At 45.6% G+C, this 7,635-nt stretch overlaps 1 long non-coding RNA gene across 2 annotated transcripts in view; it reads right to left on the bottom strand.

The window, feature by feature from the left end:
* Positions 1 to 1,123: 1,123 nt before the first annotated feature.
* The window catches only part of LOC105707319 (uncharacterized), a 47,150-nt gene continuing 40,638 nt past the window's right edge, over positions 1,124 to 7,635 (bottom strand). The window contains exons 3-4 of one of the 2 annotated variants that reach the window (XR_001105040.2): positions 3,751 to 3,819; positions 1,124 to 1,813 (exon numbers count right to left, since the gene is read on the bottom strand). This is a non-coding gene — a long non-coding RNA (uncharacterized LOC105707319). The remainder of the gene's footprint in view (positions 1,814 to 3,750; positions 3,820 to 7,635) is intronic. The other variant, XR_001105041.2, reaches the window with a different exon arrangement.

Here is a 7,635-nt window from a genome sequence, read left to right as displayed (position 1 = left end):
CTGCGGGGCATCTTTTCGTACAGGACGTGCAGTGGGGAGCCCACCTCTGAGTTGGCCTGTTCCCGGGTTGCATGGGGTGCCCACTCGTCATAGACTCTGAGTGAGTGGCGTGGTGGGCCCAGGGTCAGTTCTGGCTTGGCAACGGATTCTGTTACTGAGGGCATGGGTTGAGGCGCAGGAGGCTGGGGCTTCAGATGCTTGGAGTAAATGCGGAGCGGGAGTGTGGGATGATGTGAGTGGGAGCTGTGGCCGGGTTCAAGGGTGCTGAGTCCTGGCCTGACTCAACCTTCCAGCTTCTGCTCTCAGTGCCTTTGTCTGCATGCTGGGAAATCCCTGGGTGCCGGGTTAAACCCCAATCCGAAAAGGCACGTAGACACTTCTCCTGAGCTTTGAGTTGCTTCATTCTGCCCAGCAGCTTCCTGAAAATGTAGTCTTGCCACACTAGAGGAAGGATAGACCCATAGCTGTGGGGGACCCTGTGTCAGCAGGATTTACTGTGGGGTAAGCTGGGGCTGCAGCAGCACATGTGAGCAACTTTGCGGGGCTGATGGTTTTCAAAAAATTTTTAAAAATTAAAAAATATTAAAAAATTTGTGTGGGTACATAGTAGGCGTGTATATTTATGGGGCACAGGAGATATTTTGATACATGCATACAATGTGTAGTAATTGCATAAGGGTAAATGGGGTATCCATCACTTAAAGCTTTTTTCCTTTGTGTTACAAACAATCCAATTATACTCTCTTAGTTATTTTTAAATGTACAATTTAATTATTAATGACTATAGTCACCTTGTTGTGCTATCAAATACCAGATCTTATTCATTCTTTTGTTTTTGAGACAGAGTTTTGCTCTTGCCGCCCAGGCTGGAGTGCAGTGGCTTGATCTCGGCTCACTGCAACCTCTGCCTCCCAGGTTCAAGCAATTCTCCTGCCTCAGCCTCCCGAATAGCTATTACAGGTGCATGCCATCACGCCTGGCTAATTTTTTGTATTTTTAGTAGAGACGGGGTTTCACCATGTTGGCCAGGCTGGTCTCGAATTCCTGACCTCAGGTCATCTGCCTGCCTCAGCCTCCCAAAGTGCTGGGATTACAGGCGTGAACTACCACACCCGGCCAAGATCTTATTCATTCTTTCTAACTTTTTTTGTAGTCATTAACAAGGTTGAAGTTTTAATACAACTTATTTTTATTGCACATGCCACGCATTATGCACCGATCCGTGTTCTTCCAAGGCTACCAGGAACCTTTTGCCTTTGTATCAGTTCACAGTTGTCCTCTTCTCCAGCTGCCTCTGCACCTGGGTCAGGGTCCTCTTTTATCGAGTGAAGCAGATGTGCCCAGGTACAGCGAAATACTTTGTGCTATTGTCCGCCAGGCAGGAACACTTTCTTTTCTCAACTCTTCTTGGTAAATAGATGAGCAGTCCTTACTTGAACGCACTGGGTATCATATGCCACAGCCCTAACTTGAATGTACCGGCTTGCTGCAAGAGGATGATTTCTTAGAAATTTGCTCTGTTCCTAGACGGGATCAAAATAATCTTTAGATTCTTAATGGGTCCCTACCTGGAATCCATTTGATCTTAAAATAAAATGGCAGTGGAACATATTTTTCATTGATTTCTAGCTGATTTGCAATGAAATTAAATGTTTGAGTATAAAGAACATGTTTTGGGGAGTAAACTTAGAGGTGGGGTTGCCAGGTGTTGCCCGTTGATTAGCTTAGTGTTCAAAAGCATAATGCCTTGATTTTCTGGTTTCTTACTTTTTTTGAGTTCCCTCACTTTTCTTCCAGAGTTCATTACCCAGATCTGGAAAACAACAACAGAACAGCAGGAGAAGAGCAGGGGTTAGTTTGGGGGTTTGAAACGGGAAAAAGTAGACATTTCCAGCTCCCAACATCTTATTTCCTGAATATCTTAAGAGCCCGAGAAAATGGCTCTGAGCTGCCTTTGCAGTCTTGAAGCAGCACTTGCGTTCCCACCAGCCCCCTGGGCCTCTGGTTGCAGCCTGGGGAGTGTCTCCGCACTCCCAGACTCCTGGGCATGGGTTGGGGTGAAGACGTTGTGCGGTGAGGGGTGGGAGCCTCACATCCTAATAGAGCCAAGCCAGCCACGTTGCCTGTCTTTCCCAATTAGTTCCCCAAAGGGAACAAAGCCTCATTTCTTCCCTCCCTTAGTTCCCAGGCACTGGCTGGGGAAAAACAATCCTTGGCAGCTCAGGGGTTAAAAATAAAACACAGCGAGGGGGAAAACAAGACAGGCAGCTGCAGCGGCTCCTTAGAGCCCACTCCAGGCTAAACAGAGGCCCCAGCAACTCCTTGGAGACTTGAACCCTGGGCGATGGAATTTTCCCTTGCATGAAGGCTATTGTCCTCTGGAAAGGGCCAGGGCCAGAGGAGGGCCTGGGGAGCACTGATCTCCCGAGCCCACAGCCAGGGAGCTCCTGAGAGCCCAAGGGCTCGGTCCCACCCAGCTGGGTTTGGGTGAAAAGGCAACGGGGGTGCAGCCCACCCCTCCTCCTTTGGGAAAAAGGGAGGGCTTGGGCTTTCAAAGGCCTAGGTACCAGTTGTTGCCCCACTCCTCAGCCCAGCCAGCCAGTCACTGGGATGGAATAAAAGGCTTGGTTCCCTTGGCAACTGAAGGATCTACAGTTTTTCAGAGTACAAGATGGGCTTGGGGAGGAAGGGAGGTGAAAGTGAGGGATGGGGGGTGGTTTTGGGGAGGAGGGAAGGAGCGGGGAGGGGCAGCCTGTTTACCAGTGCTGTTTGAGTTTGAGTCTTAAGGGAAGCTTTTGTAGGTTCTGGCCTGGGAAATGCAGGATACCCTGAGTGTGGGCGATGCTCTTAACTGCTTCTCAGTTTTGAGTCACCATTGGAGGCCTCTGGTCCATGGTGGAAATGTGATTGTTGTAGGCCTCATGCTAACCTCATGGACAGCTCAGGAGCGTTAGCAGAGCCTACCTTTATAGGTGACTAGGCCTGGCCCTGTTTTATAACTGGAGACCCCTGGAAGTGTTGATAGATGCTTGAGCCCATAGAGAGCTATTTGTGAAGTAGAGATTAGAATAGCAGGCGCCTGTCTCCTGGGTCTGATCTCGATGGACTAGATAAGGCTATTTTTAATATCAAGTGGGAGAGTTGCTGAAATACAGACAAAGTGCAGAACCTGGGCTGATTTTGTCTCAAGCACAACGAGACTTTGTGAGAGGAGCTTAAAAATCTATCCAGGTACTGAACAGATACATTTAGCTTCAGTGAAAACAAGTGATAAGGGACTGGAGACTTTGTCCCAAAACTTTGGGATGAGAGGTCCCCACATGTCGTCATTAGCACGGAGGTGTACGGGAGACTTGCTATAACCCTCTCTGAGGCTTTAGATGGTCAGGGCTGCCTGTCTGGCATTGATAGAAGCACCTTTTATGCTGCCATGAAAAGTGTGGCATCTACCAAATGAAAAGAACAGAAACAGAGTGAATATGTTGATACGGTGGCTTAAGAAGAGAGACTAGTATAATCCGACACATTGTTCAAGAGTCTTAAAATTATTTTTTTAAAAAATGAAAAACAGAACCCCAAATCCCTATCTGGTATAGCAGGGAGTTCTTGGAGATGGTGAAAATGGGGTTCATGGCTGCTTTGGTGGAAGGGCTTCCTTGGTTCTTCTGCTTTTGCCAGAGGACCTGGGAGTGGGAAGGGGATGTTGGGGGAGAGGTCAGTGTTTTCCTGAGCCGGTGGCAAGGCCATCACCTTGAAGTACTTCCTCATGCACACTGGGGTCAGTTCCTTCAAAGCCTGGCTCCAATGGGTGGGTCTCATCTGAAAGACACAATTTGAGGAAACCTAGAGGGTTTCCTCCTAAAATGAGGAAACACCTGGATGGCAGGTCTCTGATAAAGAAACAATCCTGAGATACCACTGCAGCTGCTTTGCATGCATGACCTATGGCCAATCAAACGACCATCTGCTTTAATCATCACAACGAAATAGTAATAATAAAAAGATCAAGGAATCACTTATCACCTGATTAATTTACTTTCTGACTGGTGGGTTGGCGGAGAAACAAGTCTGGGCAATGCAGAATAAGAAGCCATTTAGAAAATACGCAGAGAATGGCAACCCAAGGAAGAGAAACTCATGTGCGCATACGCAGAGAATGGCAACCCGGGGAAGAGAAACTCATGTGCGCTCACCTCCAAGTGCATATAATTTCATGTAAGTTTCAAGACAATTCACTGAGGTTGGTGTTATTATTATTCTCATTCTGTAGATGAAAAAACTGAGATTTGGGTAGGTTAACTAACTTGAGTAAGATCACAGAGTTGGAGGTGGTGATCACTGGGTTTTGAATGCTATCAGATTATCCTCTATCTATACAGCAGCCTATAGTCAGAAAAGCATTTTCAGATCTGAAATCTTGCTTGATTCTCAAAACCACTTATGGCAGGAGGTGATTCCCATTTAGAGCCATAGAAGCTGAAGTTCATGGAGTTTAAGTGACATGTTCCAATCGCAAGACTCTATGGGCAAAGCCATGACTGCTCTGGGACTTTTCCCACAATGGCCTGTTTCTTCATCTCAGATTCCATTCTCAGATGTTTGGGAACATTTTTCTGGTTTGTTTGTTTGTTGAGATAGGGTCTCACTCTGATGCCCAGGCTGGAATCCGTTGGTGCAATCGCAGCTCACTGCAGCCTCTCAACCTCCCAGCCTTCAGCAATCTCCAGCCTCAGCCTCCACAGGCTAGCTAGGACCACAGGTATGACTTTTAAAATTTTTCATAGAGACAGGGTCTTGCTACATCACCCAGGCTGGTCTTAATCTCATCTAGGAAGATTTTTATTTATTTGTTTGTTTTTTGAGTCGGAGTCTCGCTCTATCACTCAGGCTGGAGTGTAGTGGTATGATCTAGGCTCACTGCAACCTCCGCCTCCCAGGTTCAAGCACTTCTGCCTCAGTCTCCCGAGTAGCTGGGATTATAGGTACCCACTACCACCCCCAGGTAATTTTTGTATTTTTAGTAGAGACGGGGTTTCACCATGTTGGCCAGGCTAGTCTTGAACTCCTGACTTTGTGATTTGCCCACCTCAGCCTCCCAAAGGGCTGGGATTACAGACATGAGCCACCACGCCTGGCTCTAGGAAGATTTTGATGTCTTCCATTCACTCATACATATATTTGGCCATTCAACTACTATTTGCCAAGAACCTGTCATGAGCAAGGCATCAAGGGGAACAGAAAACACGCTAGATTTTAAGAAGACCCTGTGAATAAAGGGAGTCTTATAATCTCACTGTCTTGTGTCTGCCTTCACAGCTATCAGTGGAAATTTTCCAAAATCAGTGTGCTAATTGATGTGTTTTATTTCATAAGCCGATACACTTACAACTGAGGAATTAAAATATTAAGAACAACTGAATCACAAACATTCTCTGAACACCTTACACCTTAAAATGGAGGTAGTAATTCAGTAAGGTTTTGATGGACCGAGGAACTAAAATGTTAAGAACTATTGAATCACAAACATTCTCTAAACACCTTAAACCTTAAAATGGAGGTGGTAATTCAGGAAGGTTTGGATGGCCTCACAGTGACACCTCAGTGGGACACCTCCAATTCCCGGAGACGGAGGAAAAACAGTTTTGGTCAAGGCTCCCCTTCAGCTGTCCACATTTGCTCAGCCGCTCAGCCTATCTAGCATTCCTGTCTTCCCCCCACCGTCCCTGCAGACTCTATTGTGAAGGGGCCCCTCCCATGGTCAAGCTTCCTCCCCATATCTGATTTCATGGCCCAGCTACTTCCTGGACAGAGCCAAACACTTATCAGATGCCTAGACTTGTATGGGTCAACGTCAGTGCGTATGCTGGTCATATTTCCTACACAACCAACTGTACAGGATCACACATTAACGATGATTTCTCTCACAGAACTTCCATGGGGAAAACCTCACCCCCAAAGAGACAGAAGTTGCCAGAATATGTACAAGGAGGCAAAAAGCACTTAAAAACAAGGGAGCAAGATAATTTGCCCTGGAAGAGCGTGCAGTGTTGGGAAAGCTGATGAACAAAATTTCCATCCCTCTCCATTCATCATTCATCAGTAAGTCATGCAGGTCAAGGTGTTGGGGAAGGGGAAGAGGGTGGAGAGAAGAGAAAACGGAAGCTAAGAAGTTTTGTTTTGTTTTGTTTTGTTTTTTGAGATGGGGCCTCACTATGTTGCCCGGGCTGGCCTCAAACTCCTGAGCTCAAGTGATCCTCCCACTTCAGCCTCCCAAATAGCTGAGACTACAAGTGTGAGCTACCACACCCAGATAGCTATGGAGTTTTCATTATAAGGAAAATGAAGATGACAAAGGAATGTCGCAGACAGACTTTTGAAGGGAATAGATCAACTCAGGCTGAAGTGCAGTGGCACGATCACACTTTAAATGAGTATGTTTTTAAATTTGTGAATTATAACTCAATGAAGATATTTTTAAAAATAGATACCCCAAACCTCACACATGTAAAAAATACAGGATATGGTACACAAAGAATAGATGGGACACACTTAAACTAAAAAGAAATTACTTATTATTTATCTGAAATTAAAATTTAACTGGATCTCCTGTATTTTATCTGGCACCCCTACCTCCCCAGCCCTCCACACCCAAAGCTCTTTGAATTTGTTTTTATTTTCTGTCCACATGAAATACCTCTTGGGGCAAAGAGCTTCAAGGTTTATTATTCTCTTTGTGTAGCAGTGTCATGCTTTGTCTTCACTTCTCCTAAGTGTCCCCTTCCCATGTATTTCAGAAACTGGTGCATTTCTGCTGGACTTCTTTTCTCCTTAATTCTAGGAGGTCCATGCTCAGCATTGGGCTTCCCAAAAGAAATATGCTGGACACGTGGGAAGTAGCAAAGTTCTTTTTTAAATTTTCCTTTCTTGTTAAATCATAATTGTGCTAATAACTCTTTGTTAAGCCCTATCCTACATAGCTGTTAAACATGCCATGCTTACAGGCACAATTCTATGTCCTTGTACTTTAACCAAGATATCTGTGCTGGATGTGCTCACAGGCATGTCCCAGCTCTCCATTGCTTTTACCTGTTTAGAAAAGTTTTAAGTTGTTAGCCAGTCGTGTTTTAGTTTAGATTGTGAGGTCTGGCTCCAGCCAGCGGAGATCAGACACAGCAGTAAGGACAACTCCAGATGTGTAAGGGATACATTTGTGTGTTTTCCTTTGTTCATTGTACTCTCGTGACATGATGGCTAGCGAGGGTACCCTTCCTGCAGTCCAGGAAGTAAAAATTGCGTTGCTGAAAGATCCTTTGTCTCGGTGCTAATTTTTCTTTGCAGCACTGAGCATCTATTCCCAACAAATTGGCCCGAGCATCTATTCCCAACAACACATCAGACAATTTTTCCTTGGCTAACTCATCCCTCTCTCCCTTCTTTACGGTTGCCTTTTTTCAGGTCTCTTGTTAGGAACTCCTGAGTGAGTAACATCCAACAGACCACCAATCCAGATGTGACGGCCCAAGAGGATTCAGTACCGGCACAGGAAAACTCACTGAGGGTTTTCTAGGTCCTGTCCTGATAACACTCACATTAGTCAAGAACCAAGTGTTTAGTAAGCACATTCATAATGGATAA

Source organism: Aotus nancymaae, unplaced genomic scaffold (genome assembly GCF_030222135.1).
Source record: "Aotus nancymaae isolate 86718 unplaced genomic scaffold, 86718_ANA_hifiasm-v0.15.2.pri h1tg000011l, whole genome shotgun sequence".
Classification (NCBI taxonomy): Eukaryota; Metazoa; Chordata; class Mammalia; order Primates; family Aotidae; genus Aotus; species Aotus nancymaae.
The sequence above is the reverse complement of the archived record's forward strand: the minus strand, read 5'-3'. Positions and strand labels throughout refer to the sequence as shown.